The following is an 18,639-nucleotide window of genomic DNA, read 5'->3' on the forward strand; positions in this document are numbered from 1 at the left end:
CAATTGGCAACACCTTTCGCACCCTCTTTTAGTCACTAGTAAATGGTACCCCTAGTACCTAGGGCAAGGAGGCGAAAGAGTGTCCCTAGGGCTGGAGTATGTATGGTGCCACCCTAAAGGACTTCTCAACGCCAACATCCAAACTGCCATTGCAGGCTGCATTCCATGGTGCACAGAAAAGTAAAGACACAACATGGGACGCCTCCTCTGTGCCATGCCTGCAGACACTGCATACAGTATAATAAGTCACCCTTACAGCAGGCCTTACAGCCCTAGGGCAGGGTGCATTATATTACATGTGTGGACATATGTGCATGAGTAGATATGACACTGTGATGTCTAAGTCGATTGTCAGATATTGCAAGTGAACAGGGAAGCCATTTTAAGTACATGTGCTGGACACTGGAGTTTACGAGTTCCCCGGCTACATAATTCCTTCATTGAAACAAGAGATCTTTAGAATCAAACATTTTGTATTAATAAGCCCACACCGCTTCCAGTGATAGATTTATTAATTGCAGGTGTCCCTGAAAACCTACCGACTACTAGTGCATGGCATTGCTAACTGGTGTAGACCAGCCAGCCACCACAGACAGGTTTTTGACCCCCTGCAGGTGAGAGCACGCACTCTCTGAGGGCAGAAATAATGGTGTTGTCACCTCCTCCAAGCAGGATGGCTAAGTAATCAGCATATCAAGGCAGGAGACTATAAAAGCATCTGCCACCTTTGTTATCCAACACGAGGCTTCCCCAGACAGGGAAAATGCCACCACCTGCCGTGGGCCCATTTGGCACCACGGTAGGTGGGAAAATTAGATAGTCAGGAGGTGTATTCCCCCCTCAGGCTTGTTACACCCCTACGGCAGGCTTCCTTATGTAGACACAAAATTTAGAATTCCACCATCTCGGTTGTGGTAGAATTAAGCTCTCTGGGTAAGTGTTATGCCCATTTCCCACAGAAAGTGGTCATATAGATGGTGTAAACACCCTAAAGGTAAAGAGTCCATTGGCTACTACCTGCCACTCGACTTACAACCCTTAAATTGAGTGTTTAGATGGACCCTGATGCCAGGAATTAAGACGCAATTGATCCAGAAGAAGAGGACACCGAAAGCCACGAGAAAAGCGAGAACTGAAGATTGCTGTGGACGTTTGCTGCCAAACCTTGGCTTCCTGCACCAATCTCGGCAATTGTGACCAGCGACTCATCCTGCAGCTGAGCATCATCCAAGAATCCCGGGAGACTGCCAGCCCGTCGCAAATTGCCAGCAATCTCCCTTGGAGTAGAGTAGCTACTCCCCTGCAGTCTACAGGCACCAAAGACACAAAGTCTGGTTCACCAAGTTGATGCTTCCCGGATACTCTGATGCAGCAGCCCCCCAGAAATAGGTCCCTGCACTCCTGAAGGTTCAGAGCTTTTCCCTCCACCAAGTGAGAGGACACCAGGACCAACCGGAGCCGCACAGAACCAATACCCAGGGTACCGGACCCCTTGCAGCAAACAAAGATCGCAAGAGTCCAGTCCGGACTCCAACTACATTGAGGGATGTCAGCACCACAGAGACCCACATCCAGAGTGGCCCAGCTGTCCTGACTTTCGCACCATCAACCGGCGAGACCGACAACTGCAAGGCCATAGGATGTACAGAGCCCAGCCGATCTTTCCACTCTGCACCCGAGCACCCCAGCCTGGGTACCAGAAAACCGACTGTGCTTGCTTATTCCCCGGACTCTTGTGACTCAAGCCCCCCATTAGGAGCTTCCAGACGTGTACCTAAATCCCCTTCAGCAATTTGTTTCCAGGTGGTCCCCCTTCTTTCTACTGGCGTAGCGCTCACACCTACCAACTTGGTCAGCACCTCTGCACCCAGATGCCCCAGGGCAGGTAAAGAGTAACTGCTGGTAGTACTTTGGACCTTGGCCCCCTTCGACACCAAGTCCCGAAGGAGACCCCCAGAAACTGAATATAAATACATATGCCTTTTTCTCTATAGAAAAGCATTGCTGCGTAAAGATGCATTAAAGTGAAATATTTACTTACCTGTAAATATCAATATTTTGAAAAGTACTCACTTGAGTACAATAAATGCTTAGTACTACCCTCTGATAAGCCTATACTGCTTACCCACATTACCACAAAAGAGAGCATTTAGTGTTATCATTTTTGCCTCTGTAAACCGATTGGGGGTTTGCCTAGACTCTTAACACAGTGTACCTCTTTTTTTTGGTCCACTTTAAAAAGAGCCAGCTTCCTACAATTATTTATTCCCATTTGGAATTGGATGCCTTTTTGTGAACTTTTGATAATGATATATCTGTTTCTTCATTCTTAAATGTTTATTGACCGCCCGGGCATGTTGGACCCTGGTTTCTTTTGTTGGGATCAGAGCCAGTCTCCTTCCTTGAAGGACTTCTACAATGACGGTGAACCTAGGACGAGCAGTTCTCACCGAGAGTTATGCATTGACTCGATGCAACACCTAGAGGCTTACACAAGCGTTGCACAGGGCAAGGAGGGATCCTGCTCGAAGAGCGTCGCAGATGCAGGAAATATCAATAGAAACCCTATACACCAATAATATTTGACACAAAGAAATATACTGTTTGTACAGCTACTTTTTGAATCTCACCCCCTTTAAGAAACATGCATATGTGGCACAACAGGAGAGGTAATTTGCTATAGATATCTCCAAAGACACCTGGGGGGCTATTTGGCAACAGGCTTCCAAATCCTCCATTTGCTTACATTACAAAACAAGCATTGGCATAGCCAATAGGTCTCGCCTTTGGGACCTTATAAGTGTTTAGCCATGCAGCAGTTTATGTTGTTGCACCAAGGATATTATGCTGCATAACTAAATACTTATAAGGTCCCAAAACCGAGACTATTGGCTATGCCAATGCTTGTTTTAAATATGTAAGACTTACGCTAAACACTGGGCTGACAACTACATTGCAATTTGCTCTAATGCATGGTGCCAAGCGTATGCTTCTAAAAACAGCATCACCCATTTTAAACCAAAAAAGTGAACAATCATTAATACGTTTGGCTTTAAGGAAGTACATGGCCATGGTCACCTTTAATGCACACACTAGTACAGATCATGCATACATGCATATAAACAGAAACACCACCACCTACACTTCAGACAAACTTGTACATTGACCATCAGACCTACATGCACGCTGACAGGCAGTCACTGATGCACACAGAGACACAGCAATCATGCACACAGACCAAAGACATAGGTATCCATATAGACTGACCTAAGAGGGAGTCGTCCACAGAGGTAAGTACAGAACTACAAACAGAGACCACCACAGATTAGGTCACCCGTGCACAAACACCAACAGAGATGCGGTCATTCATGCAAAGATATACAAGCAACAATGCATGCGTATTGCCAGATCTACAAACACCACCAGAAATATAGTCACCAATGCGCACAGACCAAAAGAGAAACAGTTACCAAGGCATGCAGACCAACTCTCGAAGCTACACACAGGGCTCCATGCAGTCCTTCACAACATACACACAACCAGGCAGCACAAGGAGGCTGACGGAGAGATGGATAGTGCGACATTGGCACCGGGGAGATTCGGGCATAAGGTTTACATAATTTCTAGCCCCTTCTGCTTACTTTTATCGAGTTGGAGAAAGCAGGAGCGTCGACATCATTTTAATCCTTACCTTGTTGGGGGGGAAAACGCTCATTCTTTAAAGAGAGACTTTAGTCTCCATGACAATCACTGACCCTTGATCTTTTTTCTGTCGATCGAGGCATCAATATACGATGCCCTCAGATTGCTCATTTCTTTCCTGATTGCTTTGGTGTAATCACATATAATTACGCACGCAAAGCACTACAATTTAGGACCTGCACCTTTCTAGGACTAAATGTAGCTTAGCCATTATATTAGAGTGCTCTAACGGTGCTAGCCATATGAGTGCAAATGCTTATATGAAGAACCATTCCAGTTCTCTTTACTCGTGCTGTACGTTATTAAATAGGAAATATAAGAAACAGGCTCCCCATTTCAGTTCCAAGTTGGAGGCTAAGTCAATCTGCATCTTTTGACCTGCACAATTTAAGTTTAATAACAATTAACTCTTAACCAGGGCACTCAATTAGTTTTATACATAGTGCTTCCACTATACTGGAATAATGCATCAATCAATCTTTATGATTATTCTGTGCAAAAGAGTTAAAGACATAATTGCTGATGGTGTGAACCACGTTTTGTGTACAAAACGTTGCTTTTTTACAAATATTTAACAGGCAACTGACCAAGATAATGCTAGGTTCAACTTACAATCTTTTCTTCCGGCGCCTTTTCTTCCGTAATAGTGAAACAAATACATGTGAACACTATGAGAATACACTATTAGAAACCAAAAATATATGGCACGCGATGGATTATTTAGCATAATAATTATGTAATCCTAGAATTACTGTCACAATTGGTTAAGCCAAAACAAACACTTCTCCATGGTATTACTTTTCCTTCAACTGCAAACACTACTTTTTAGGTCGATCGTTCGAGAACTCTTGTATATACTTTAGTATATACTTATTATATACCTATATGTGTATGTACTTTGTGGGCGCTGGAGATCAGCCCTAAGACTTGTCTGCTTCCCCTGAGGGACTTTTGTTTCTGTTCATCTGCCTCTATTTAACTGTCTTGATAGAAAACGACCAGCAGAGGTCAGTAAAATACCAGAATCACTTTAGCATTCTTTAGATTCCAGTTCATATAAATTGTCTTCCACTAGCACCCGTAGATGATAATATTTTTTTCAAATCTTGTATTTTCAGTGATATGACAACCGAAGGCCCTGATGTTATATTAAAAACAGAGCTTTGGACTATACCATTTCCCGCTGAAAGGCAATATTTCTCTCCATGTGTTCCCATACCGGGCGTGTCACTCAGTTTGGTGCTTACTTTCCCTCCATGTTAACCCCTTCCATGCCCATGACGGAACGGTTCCGTCATGAGCATCGGTTGCGCTGTGCTCATGACGGAACCGTTCCGTCATGGCCCCGCCCGCGCTCGAACCCTTCAGCACCGCGGGGGAATTCCCGCCGCGCTGAAGGGGTTAAAGAACAGTAGATGTTTCAGCACCCAGGCTAATGTGTTGCATAGCTAAATACATATAAGGTCCCAAATGCGAGACCGACTGCATTGCAAATGCTTGTTTGTGAATATGCTCAACATGTATTTGGCTACATGCTCCCCACTCTGCCTAAATGGTTTCTGATTTGCTTTTTTTGCAAATAAAGACATTCTACGTACTCTCTCACTGGCCCACTTAATGACCATATTTTTAAAACTTTCCCACCAACAGTCCTCCATAACATTCAAACCAACAAGGGTAAGAGTCCATTAGCTCAATGCTGCTAAGCTACGAATTCAGGGATTTTCACATGGGCACTGGTTACTTGAGGATTCGCCTCTCATCCAGCAGCTCTTTTACAGAGTAAAGAATCAGCATTCACAAAAATACATTTGTGGTCTCTCTTCATACAAGCTTGCCCAGTAGCTACTTGTACAATAATTTCCATCAAGATCACCTGTGGCTCCTCCCTTTCACTGCTTCAATGGTCAACTCCGATGGCAGTCACTCTCATTCACCTCAGCACCAGCTAAAACATTGCAATGAGGATATCAAAGGAGTTTCAGTTCTGTACTATACTACACAGACATACACTTCCAATGCTGATACATACGCCGTGAAAGCACCAACGAAAATTAAATTTCTAGTCCTTAAACAATATAGTGGTTGTGAATACATTTTAGTCTACATAACATTGACTTACTAAGTAGTGTACAAGCATTACACCTGCAGAGCAGCCATTCCAATGAGAGAGCTAGAACCATCATGCTTATAAGCATTAAATAACATATGTTTTGTTTAGAATTTCTAGACTGATTCTACATTCACTGAACTACATGAAACAGAAGTCCTTGGTCTTTTCTTTTACAAATCATTGTCACCTAGTGTTTTAGTCCTATTGGGTTACATACAGCAACAGGCTACAACCCTCAAAATGCCTTGATTTACTCAATAAAAACCCCATGACTAGAAACACCGTAATTAGCATACATAGGGAAATCAGGCAACCCTAACTGCATTATTATGATAGCATGCATTAACTGTACCTAGTTTAATTTTCTACAGTAAACATATATGTGGTGACTAAAACGTCGACAACTTCATTTAACTTTGCTTTTCTTACATAAAAACTCTGTCCTTATTGAGTTTTTTTTTTTTTTTTTAATGTGCTGCCTTTACTAAAGACTGTATGGGTCGCATGCAATATCTCTTTCGAAGGGTTAATTTACAACTGCTGGATCACATTCAAAGGAATGCTGATATTTCAGTACATTAATACTGAAGCTTACTTAAGCTTTGTAGACCTAGCCTAACAAATGAAACACAAATCTGTATTTACATATTTAGAGGGGCTTTGGCAACACTCTTCATACATTAGTCTCTTCAGTTGCCCTTCACATCTTACATCCATCGATCACAGCAAACATCATGGGGCAACAGATCAGTCAACTTCAGGCAATGTCTCCCTCGCTGTGAGTGGCCGCATTATGCCTATTCCTATGGCATAAATGCCTAAAGAGACTAGGTGTACATCAGTGTCAGACCTGCTGGCCAAGTTTTTCCTAAGACTATTTTCTTTCCATTTTTTTCCCCAAATATTCTTAGGTTTAAATCATATATTCATGATTATATATTCCATGTTATAGCAATTCAAAGCCAATAGCACCATTTCTTTGTGCTACGAAGAAATCAATTTCCTGCGATATACGTTCAAACTAAAAAGAGTTTCTTTATTTGGTCTAAGCACGCCTACCTGCTAGGAAGCTACCTTACTGTTAAAATGAGAAAACTCTTTTATTTCAAATTATGGCCACCACATGTAAATAGCAGCATGTTTATTTTTTTTCTTCTTTCCATTTTTATGGAATATGCTTGCAATAAAAATATATAAAAATGCACCAGCTTGCCTAGGTGGGACCTACTGGCTTCGCCACTGCTTGTCTAATAATGTAAACCCTCAATGCTTTATTAGAACGAGGCCCTCCTTGAACAGAAGACGCAACATTAGTACTACACATAAGCAGAACTCGATTCATGAAGCATGCATGTCTCTCTCCTACTCCCTGCGGCCCAGCCACATCTTATCATTTTATCTCCAAAAGAAACAGCATGAATAAAGATAAACCTAACGAGGTCTGTGATCTCACACAAATATGAAAAGTCCTGCCTTTCAGAACCTATGTAGATTACTGCATAAAAAAAAGAAAACTCTAAGGGAGACTAACATGTAAACAGAGATATGAAATATGCCGTCACTTGGGTTTCTCCAATCTCTCTGTTCACATTTGTAGGCTGGAAGCAGAAAAGCAGTACGCCGCCGGCAAATAAACGGTTCCAATAACATCTTCAATATAATTGCGTAAGAAACGCTAGCCCACAGCAATCGAACTGTGCGAAAACCAGTACCCAATGTACATTAGAGGTTGACAAAGGGTAAGGTAAGTGAGTGCCAAAACTAACCGCGGGTTATTTAACATATAGCGAAGGAGGTAGTGTCCCCCTACTCCCCTGCACAGCAGCTGCTCAAGGATTTGACCTGCTCGGCTGTCTGCAGGGAGAGATGCTACAGTCCGATGTGAGCCTGCAGTTCCGTTCTCCTCTGGAAAGAGTTTCATTTTAGAGGTCAGACTCTCCGTGTCCAGTGAAACGTTCGTGTCACAAGTGGCTAAATATATCCGACTCACGTCATTTGGAAGGCATAGTCTGCCTACGACAAAGCATGGCACGAGAGCATAGCCCGCAGCACACCACATAACAGCTGCAGCTCCAGTCACGTGCCTCACGCTGAACAAGGGTGCCCCAAGCAGTGGTTGGAAAGAAACTGCTGACGTCACACCAAGCGTGAGAAGCGGCTGCATTAAACATCACTCCACCAAAACCGACAAGAGGGGGCTGGCTGTGCTTTCATGCTTCTGCCTTGTGCTTTCGAATAAAGGGGAACATTTTCATTACAATGTTTGTTGCGACTTTTCAAGCACTGATACACAATACATAAACAAGCATTGGCCGCGCGGCCGTGAAAATGACCTGGCCGCGCGGCTTGCGAAAGTGAAAGTGATCACATGGCGGCTGCGCACGTGCACGCTCACGTGCACGCAAGCTTTAGGCCACAGGCAGCACTTCAAAAACCCGTACACTAAATGTCTCGGCCAGACCAGCACATGCGCTGGATCAGGTGAGACCTAAAAATGCCTACAAAATATTGACACATTGGTACCTCACACTCGTGCATCTGCACAAGATGTTTGGGGGTCCGGAGTGTTGGAAGAGTTGCAAGGATAGAAGTACCTTTTTGCACCCACGGTGGTCATGCTCGGGGCTTCAAACATTTTGGGATGAAGTCCTCCTCTCAATACGCTCCATTACAAACTTCTCTTTACCCCATGCCCCACTCTTGGTTCTCCTAGGGGACCCCGGGGTACACATACTGTACCCCACAACAACCTCTTTGGGAAACCTATTCTTTCAGCACCGTCTAGCCATGAAGAATTGGAGGTGTCTCTTGAGGGAGTGGGTTTGAGTTGCATGTTGGTAAAAATGTCTATATATGCTAAAGTAAGTTATCTTGAACTGTCCACAGGGGTTACATCCATTACAACGCATGCGTTAGGTCCCATGCGTTTACGTCGCAAGCGTTACAACGCAAGCGACCTTAGTACTCAGACCATTACCCCGCGCACCATTACATCGCATGCGCATTTACCACGCATACGCTTTTAGATCGTATGTGGTGTAATGGACGCGAGGCCGGAGGCACTGACAAGCTCCAAGGAAGAGGCGGAGGAGCACCGGGATGACGCGAGGAGAAAGAGGTAAGGGGTCTTAAAGTTTAGTGTTTAGGGCAGTGTGTGGAGATTAGGGTTTAGGGCAGTGTGTGGAGATTAGGGTTTAGGGCAGTGTCTGGAGATTAGGGTTAGGGCAGTGTCTGGACATTAGGGTTTAGGGCAGTGTCTGGAGATTGTGCGAACAGTGTAGTGTTTAGGGTTTAGGGCAGTGGCTGGGGATTGTGATGACAGTGTAGTGTTTAGGGTTTAGGGCAGTGTCTGGAGATTAGTGTTTAGGGTTTAGGGCAGTGGCTGGGGATTGTGCTGACAGTGTAGTGTTTAGGGTTTAGGGCAGTGTGTTTAGCGTATTGTATTAGGGGTTAGGGCTTAGGGTTTAGGGATGTGTAGGGTACTTTTTTAGGCTTTAGGTGAGTGTGTGTTATGTAGGGGGTATTTGGAAAAAAATCGCGATGTTAAACCATGCGGGGTGTTTGTGTGCGTTGTAAATGTGTTTTGCATGTGTTTGAATGTGTAAACTAAGTAATGGTTTGCGTGGTGAAAGAATGCGTTGTACATGTGCATACGATGCGAAGACGCCAATGTAAAGGGATGCGATGTAAACATTTGCGATGTCGCATCATACATCCGTCCACAGCTGCTAGCTACAGATAATTGTACACATTAATGCCAATGGGTGTGTCCTTATTTCCTCAAAATTCAGTTGTTAAAAAAAACTATTATTGTACCAAAACACAAGTAAAATGTCTGAACCATAGCAAGGTTTTAGGTATCCATCCAACCACCAACAAAACCATATACTCAACAACAACACAGCACTGTATGCTTTGTGATATATACCGCTCTGAGCAAAAACTGCACAGAAAGCAAAAATTACAGCTGTTTATTCAACTCTTGTGAGGAGGGAGGACAAATAGGCAGGCAAAATAAACTATTTAGGGACTAGCTCCCACATTCCCATACCATTGCCCCCCTAAATCCACAAAAGCCACTAATCCCATATCAGGAACACCTGTACACAGACCCACCTAATCAAACCCAAAACATGCAGAGACAACTAAAGCAGTGGAACTGTTCCCTCTGCAAACATCAACTTGGTGAACCCCTCAGAACTTCCAAGCAGCTTATTCTGCCAGGGAATCAATTTCCATATTCGTTTGTTCCACTGTAAACCTAGTAGGGAAAGTGAGCACAATATTATTACTCAATGACTTCAGTATTTTTTTAATGTACAGCTTAGCCATGTTCCTCAGCCAAATGATCTGGCACAGATGTGGGGATAGCAGTATCTTATTTCATCTTCCATGGAACTAGCTATTTCAGAATCCAGTCACTTGCTCCAATGGCAATATGAATTATCATCGGTGTTCAATCTTTCCCACTTCCTCATAGGTATTACTTAAATCTTCTAGAGTCCAATGTATCTTTTCTGTTTAATTCCGTGAAGACAGTTGCTGTAACCCTGCAGCATCTTCACATGTGCTCCTTTCTTAAATTATCTAAAACTTCCACTCTGGCTTCCAGCTTCATCCACATTCTCAGCTGAAGAATTTGATTCTGCTTTTTGGTGCTACAGGTCCACTAGGAGAGTCTCTCTCAGTCCCTAACCCTCTTTCAAATTTGTCAACTCGTCCTCTGAGGCACTGACCACACTAGCAATGCCCGTTACTTACTGGTAAACTTCATTACTCTGAGCCCTGGTCTTCCCGTTCCATTCCTTATATTTGAGCAGCTCGTTTGGTTCATAGAAAGTTTACCTAGCTATGGTTAATAGGGGTGGCCGGAATTTGCATAGTCGCGCCACGCAAAGTTCCGCGAAACGGTAAAAAATCTCAGCGAGCACGCAGAAATTCCGCGAACACCCGGAATTGCTTGTTCCGCCCGTTCGCGATGCTTTTTTCCTGTTCGCAAACGCTGCTCGGTGGGAAATATCTTGCGAACCCGCATTTTGAAAGCATGAACAAGCAAAAAATTCTGCAAAGCAGCAGATCGCGGAATTTTGGGCAATTTCCCAAATTCCACAAATTCCGCAAGCGGAACGGAATTTACCACCCAGGCCTAGTCAAAATACCTCCCACCATATGGCGCTGCCTACCCAGCAGGCATAAAGGGGGAAGTATGTCACCCACTAGTCAGAGAATACCAAAGAAACTCAAAAGACAACATAAGCCAAAAGCAATCACCAGAACCAGAAATCAGGGAAGGAGGGATTGGCCCAGGAATGGAACAGGAAGACCAGGACTCGGAGTAATGAAGATTACCTGTGAGTAACCGGGCATTACTTCCTCGTCCATCTTCCTGTCCCATTCCTTATCCATGAGCCCATACCCAAGTGCATGGTGATTGATGCGCACAGAAACCAAGGATGATGCCACATACTTGATATTTAATGCAAGAAACAGAACAAATCACAGATTATGAACAGCAGATAAAACATGAGTGCAAAAATCAGAGGAAGCTGCCATCCCCAACTGAAGACGGTAGTGTGGAACAAAAGTGTGGGGAGAGGACCACGTAAATATTGTCCAGGAGGAGGAAACACCCTGAGTTGACCGCCCCAGGACAGAAGAGGAAAGAGGAAGACGGGCAACCTTGTAAGACAAGATCACAGCACACTTCGCCCAATGAGTATGCGAAGAGCCCTGAACACATCCAGAGAATGGAGAACCTCCTCCTCAGGAGTAGACGGAGCAGGATAAACCACCAGAAGGACAATATCCTCCTGACAGTGGAAGTCAGACAAGACCTTGGGCAGAAAAAACTGACTTAGGCGCAAAATCACCTTATCCAGACAAACGCAAAAAGGGTGTAGAAGCCAACAAAGCCCCTAGTTCGCCAACTCTGCAACCAGAGGAAACCACCACCAAAAAAAGAACCTTAGCAGAAACAAAGTTAAGGTCAACAGAAACCAAGGGTTCAAAAGAAGGACCATTCAGAGCCTGAATCACCAAATGGAGATCCCAGGCAAGGAACGGAGAGTGACGGACAGGGCACTGAAGCAAAAAGCTCTGCATCAGGTAACAGGTGTGTCACCGAGGGAGACACAGAATCCACATCAGAGTCCCTGAATGCCAGAATGGTGGCCCATTGGGCACGGAGGGTGGAGACCACCATACCCATCGCAAACCCATCCTTCAAAAATTACAATGCCCTGAAAGGATCACATGAAACAGGAGACAGACCCTTCCCCTGGCACCAAGAGTCAAAGACCGATTTTCCAGGCAAGGAGAAACAGAGACCGGCACATCCTCCCTTGCCGGTAGAGATAGGTATGAACAACCGGGTTGTCAGTCTGAACACAGACAGCATGGTTCGGAAGGAGAGGAGCGAACCAAAGAAGTGCCTGCCACACTGCCATCAATTCCCTCCAGTTCGAGGACTGGAGAGCCCCGAACTGGGACCACATGCCCTGGGCCTTGGAAGCCCTCAGAATCGCCCCCACTCCAAGGCACTCACCTGAGAAGATGGATCCCAGTAGCACAGAAGATGATGCAGGAGAGAATACAAATAGGGACGTGCTCAGGGAAGCACATGCAGAGTGTAGGCCATCACCCCCTGACTCTGCAGCCAGAGAAGGGCAGACACCTGATATTGGGACAGAACCCAGGAAAGATGTTGGAAGAGAGTCAATTGTCGCTCTGGAGACAGGAACACCATCCCCAGATCCAGCCGGAAGATGGCCTCGAGGAACTTCAGAGACTGAGAGGGGTGCAGAGAGGACTTCCTGTGGTTGATGAGAAACCCAAAAGACTCCAGAAGACGACAGACCCAATGCGCCTCCCAGTTGCCTAAGAAAAAGAAGGAGAGACAATCAGCCAATCATCAAGGTAAAGATAGACTTGAATACCTCAAGAATGGAGAATAACCACCAGGGGGGCCAAGAGCTTCATAAAAAACCTTGGTGCCGATGAAAGGCCGAAAGGAAGCACCTTGAACTGGTAGTGCTGTAAGTCCACTGCAAAGTGCAGAAACATCTGATCCGCTAGATGGATGGGAACATGCAGGTCGATGGAGGTGAGAAAGCCTCCCCATGCACCAGCTGAAGGATCGACTGCAGGGTCACCATCTTGAAGCGGTGATGAAGAATGTGCCAATTCAGCCTTTCAGGTCCGAAATCTGAAGTCTGCGGTGTCCTCCTTCCGCACCAGAGAAAGAATGGAATAATATCCCAGCCCCCACTCCAGAGGTGGAACCTTGATGTCTGCAGCCTTCTCCAAAAGAAGCTGAACACACTCCAACAGGGCCGCCCACTTCACAGGATTTCGGGTCAGAGGAGTTTCCTTGAATACCAAGGCGGGAGGAAAACTCTCCTTGGTAACCAGGGGTCACTGTCCAAAACACTCTCTCACTCGTGACAAAAGAAGCGAAGACAATCATCAACAGGGGTGGGGGGCTGGTAGTCACTGCTTTGAAGATGGAGCTGAGGAGGCGGCAGCAGCAGACTGGGACCAGGATTTGTCACCACCAGGGGCCCCCCGGCCCCAACCCCTGCCTGGAAAGGGCTTGTCCAGCAGCCCTAGCTTGAGAAAAAGCAAAGGCGCTGCGATAACCAAAACCACGCCCCAAGGAGGGAGGGCGAATGGGAGCCACCAGCTTCCGGTGGGGAACAAAAACGACCCTCTGCTAGCCTGGGCCATCGTGAGCCTCGATGACACCATCAAGACCATGAGTACAATCCACTTCTGCTCCCCGTCAGACCCTTTCCCGCCCCACATCTTCAACAAAGCCAGCAGCTCCATCGCACTCCATCTGTGCAATGTCATCAATCTCTCCCTCGAGACCGCAACCTTCCCAGAGAGCTGGAAACACGCCAAGATCAACGTCCTACTCAAAAAACCCAAGGCGGACCCAAGAGACCTCAAGAACTTCCGACCCATCTCCCTGCTTCCATTCCCGGCCAAGGTCATCGAGAAGATCGTCAACAGACAGCTAACCCGATACCTTGAAGAAAACAGATTCCTGGTCCCTTCCCAGTCAGGGTTCCGCAGCAACCACAGCACTGAGACTGCCCTCATCGCCGCCACCGACGACATCAGGACCCTGCTGGACAATTGTGAGACCGCAGCCCTCATCTTCCTGGACCTCTCCGATGCCTTCGACACCGTCTGCCACCTCGCACACGCCTCCACGCTGTAGGGATCCGAGACAAGGCTCTGGAATGGACCACCTCCAACCCTTCAGCCTGGGACAACTCCTGATGGTCGACAGCACTGGGGGCAGCCCCGACACCTACCGACCATGCACGCAACCTGGGAATCATCCTCGACTCAACGCTCTCCATGACCAAGCAAATCAACGCCGTCTCCTCCTCCTGCTTCAACACCCTCCGCATGCTCCGCAAGATCTACAGGTGGATCCCGACAGACACAAGAAGAACAGTCCCCCAGGCCCTTGTCAGCAGCAGACTCGACTACGGAAATGCCCTCTACGCGGGAGCCACGACCAAGCTCATCAAACGTCTGCAAGGCATCCAAAACGCCTCTGCACGACTGATCCTCGACATACCATGCCACAGCCACATCACTCCCCACCTGAGAAACCTGAACTGGCTCCGCATCAACAATAGGATATCCTTCAAGCTCCTCATCCACGCACACAAGGCACTCCACAAGACCGGTCCAGCCTACCTCAACAGACGACTTTCCTTCTACATCCCCAACCGCCAGCTCCACTCCACCAACCTCGCACTTACCAAAGTCCCTCGCATCCGGAGAACAACCACCGGCGGAAGATCCTTCTCCCACCACACTGCCAAGACCTGGAACACCCTCCCACTGAGCCTACGACACACCCAAGACCTGCTGACCTTCAGGGGGCTACTCAAGACCTGGCTGTTTGACCAGTAGCTATAATATATAAAGAATCGGAATAGAGAGATCAATCTCTTGTTCATTTTAGCACAAGAAACTATAAATTATCTTGGCAATCTGTTTTTTCTTTTATCAAATTCAACAATTATTTTTCAGATGCAGATATCTGTTAATGAACATCAGGGTAAGAATTACACATAATTACACACAAAAAATCACAACAATTTTCATTGAAAAACAACCCATATATACAAATTCATACAACATATATACATCTCATATATACAACATATATATCCTATACATTCCCCTAACTGATATTGTAATTATGTACACTCCTTCTTCACAGTGATACATTCAGAGGTAGTCCTCTTGGCGTCAGAGGTATCATTCCTCTATCTTAATTTATTGCTTGCGCCAAATAACTAATCTTTTTAGTCAACCCAATCGGTGGACTCCTCATTAATCTGTGTGACCAGTAGCGGCCCCCCCGCCCCCCCTCACAGCGCCTTGAGACCCTCGCGGGTATGTAGTGCGCTCTACAAATGATTGATTGATTGATTGATTGAGAATCTTACCTTGGAAGGTAGTCTTTCGATGGTTGTCTTTTGGAGGCCCTTGACTTGCTTGCAATCTATTTTTCATTCACCTTGTCGCTCACCAACTCAATTAATAGCTCACTGCCGTGCTCATTCGCTCACTCACTTACTGACTTACACATTCCAAACATTTGTAAATACCTCCCCTGATATCTTCCTACCTACCTACCCTACCTACCCTGGTATCTTCATACAGAGCTGCATGGTTGCAAAAGACAAAATAGGATTGCATTGTTGACAACCGTGGTCCCTACTGTTCCAGAAGAAACACACGCTCTACTTGGAAGAATGAAACTTGCTTGGTATGATCATATGGCAGCAATAAATGCATTGGGTGTGGCACAACAAGGACTTTATCATTCATCTACAGAGAGTGAGAAGCTGGCCACCTATGTATACATGTACCGTCAGTTAACTGAGCCCTCACCCTTATTTCAAAAGAGGAGAGGGTGTAGGGCTCTTCATGTCTTTTATACAATCTGCTATCTCATCCTCTGTTGGTACTATAAGTTGGAAACAATGAGTATAGTGGCTTGTCACTCAGCCCACTGCAAGAGGATGGTGAAACCCTACTGCTCTAACTGAACATTCTATCCTTCAACCCTCGAGCTATTGATTTCTGCCCCCTTCACGCCTGGACCTTTGATCAGCATGTACTGCATTTCCCACAAAGCCACGGCAAATTGAAAAAGCAAGCATATGAATAGAGGTCAGATTAATGAGGCCCTACAAGAAGTGTTCCATCTAGGTGTAAGGCTGGTTACTTGCTGACTGTGTAAACGGATACTTAATTTTACAGAACATGAATCTAAACTGTGCTGCTTGGGAAATAGCCTTTGCCACATAGCCTTTGCCACACAGGACCTTTACCACATAGCCTTTGCCACGCAGGACATTTACCACAGTCTGTACCACGGGGTAAGTCCCACGCAGGTAGGTATTTGTACCTTTACCACTCAGCACTTTACCATGCAAGCATTTTTGTTTTTAAATAACACCTTTTATGCTATTTAAAAAAAAAGTGGTTTAGGTGCGGGTAGAGGAGAAGGAGAGCAAGGGTGAGGGTGGTAAGAGTGAATATTAGGATTCAGGGATTGGTAGATGTAAGGGGAGGCACAGTGATTTCAGGTTTTAGTAGGGGGTAGCAGTAAAGAGAGATAAGGGTGATTTTATGGTTTGGGTAGAGAGAGGTAAAGGTAGGTAAGGTTGATTGTATGGCATGCGGTGGGTAGAGGTAAAGGAAGGTAGAGGTGATTTTAGAGTTTAGGGGTGGGTAGTGGTAAAGGGATGTAGGGGTGAATTTAAGGTTTAATTGTGAGTCGCGGTATAGGGAGGTAAGAGTACATTTAGGGTGGGTAGAGGTAAAGCGATGTAGGGTTTTGGAGTGTGTAGAAGTAAAGGAAGGTTAGATAGAGGTAAAGAGAGGCATGGGTAATTTTAGGGTTCAGTAGAAGGAAGAGGTAAAGGGAGGTCAGGAGTAAATAGTGTGGTAGTCATCCCTCCCAAAAATATACATTTGTTAATATATATGTGTATACCCGTGTTTATACCAAGCAGTGTTTGTATATATATATATATTCACAGAAAAAACCATAGGTTTCAGGCACGTTATAGTTAGGAATTAGCATTTAAAAAACCTCAGAAATTCACTGAACAAACCATAGGTTTCAGGGGTGTTATAGTTAGCTGGACTTTTCACTTGTACAAAACCATTTAAATTCCCCCGTTATAGTTAGTTCAGCTAACTATAACTCGGGCGCCCGCAATGCACTGCTGATGACGTCACATATTACATCACTCATGACATGGTCAGTGACATCACTCATGACATCACTGATGACATCTCAAATGACATCACTGATGACATCACTGATGACATCATCCAGTGAATGTGTGTTTTTCTGAAAATTAAATATGTTTTATATATGTATATCTCAAGGTCGATGGAAGAATAAATGGGTATATAAGTGTCTAAATGGATGATTTGTTTTTGAAAAATTGATTGTGTAACTGACTGATTAAGTGTATCATAGTGAATACATGGCTTAGTGAGTAATGTTTAAATATGTAAATATCTGTATCAGTCTCTCACTTTGTGTATAAGTGGCTGCATGGGTTGGTGAGTAGCTACATGGGTGTCTATATAGGTTATTAGTTGGTTTTTTGAGTATCAGTCTGAGTGTCTGCATGGTTCGGTGGGGGGTAATACGTAGTGCATAGGTGCATGAATGAGTGACTCACTGTTTGTATGTGTTGAAGACAGCATGTGTGCAGGACTGTATGGGTGGATGAGTGTGTGCATGGGTGTGTTAGTGAGTGAATGACTGTCTCAATAGTGTCTTTATGAGTAACTACATATGTTTTAAACTAGTATATGTGACTATTGGTGTATATATGTGAGTATATGTGAGAGTGAGAGATTGAAAGAGTTCCTGTATGAATAAGTATGTGTTTCTATAAGTGATTGTTTAAAAGACTAAGTATGTGTACGTTTCCGTAGAAGTAAGTATGGTGGTGTGTGTATAACTGTATATGCAAGTAAATGTATGTTTGATTCTTTATTAGCATGAGTGACTATGTGTGTGAGTAACTCTATGGATGAGTGGCATTGTGTAACAGGATGTATAGGTGTATGAGTACATATGATGAGTGAGTACATGTATGAGTGACTGTATAGGACTGTTGGTGAATGACTTGATGTGTATGTGGATCTTAGAATTACTGAAGAGGTTGTTGTAACTGGTATTGGTATGTCCATTGTTTTGAAAATTTTAGTCTCTATTTTTGAATGTGTGTATCAAAGGTTATATTAGGGTGAGAGGAGGTCTGCCACTCTATCACAAGGATGATGTCATCAGTGATGTCATCAGTGATGTCATTTGATATGTCATCAGTGATGTCATGAGTGATGTCACTGACCATGTCATGAGTGATGTAATATGTGACGTCATCAGCAGTGCATTGCGGGCGCCCGAGTTATAGTTAGCTGAACTAACTATAACGGGGGAATTTAAATGGTTTTGTACAAGTGAAAAGTCCAGCTAACTATAACACCCCTGAAACCTATGGTTTGTTCAGTGAATTTCTGAGGTTTTTTAAATGCTAATTCCTAACTATAACGTGCCTGAAACCTATGGTTTTTTCTGTGAATTTCAAAGGTTTTTTAAATGCTAATTTCTAACTATGCCTACAGAGATAGGACATGTGAAGAAAGAAGAAAAAATGCACAGAAAGAAACAAAAGAAGTGCAGAAAGAAGCAACAGAAGTCCTCAAATACGAAGATAAGTGCAGGAAGAAGGATAACGTGCAGAAAGAACAAAAAGAAG

At 44.7% G+C, this 18,639-nt stretch overlaps 1 protein-coding gene across 1 annotated transcript in view; it reads right to left on the minus strand.

The window, feature by feature from the left end:
* The window catches only part of LOC146833096 (A.superbus venom factor 1-like), a 663,114-nt gene that overhangs the window by 345,498 nt on the left and 298,977 nt on the right, over nt 1-18,639 (minus strand). The gene's annotated exons all lie outside the window — the stretch shown is intronic.

The sequence above is a fragment of the Triturus cristatus genome, chromosome 4_2 (assembly GCF_964204655.1).
Source record: "Triturus cristatus chromosome 4_2, aTriCri1.1, whole genome shotgun sequence".
Classification (NCBI taxonomy): Eukaryota; Metazoa; Chordata; class Amphibia; order Caudata; family Salamandridae; genus Triturus; species Triturus cristatus.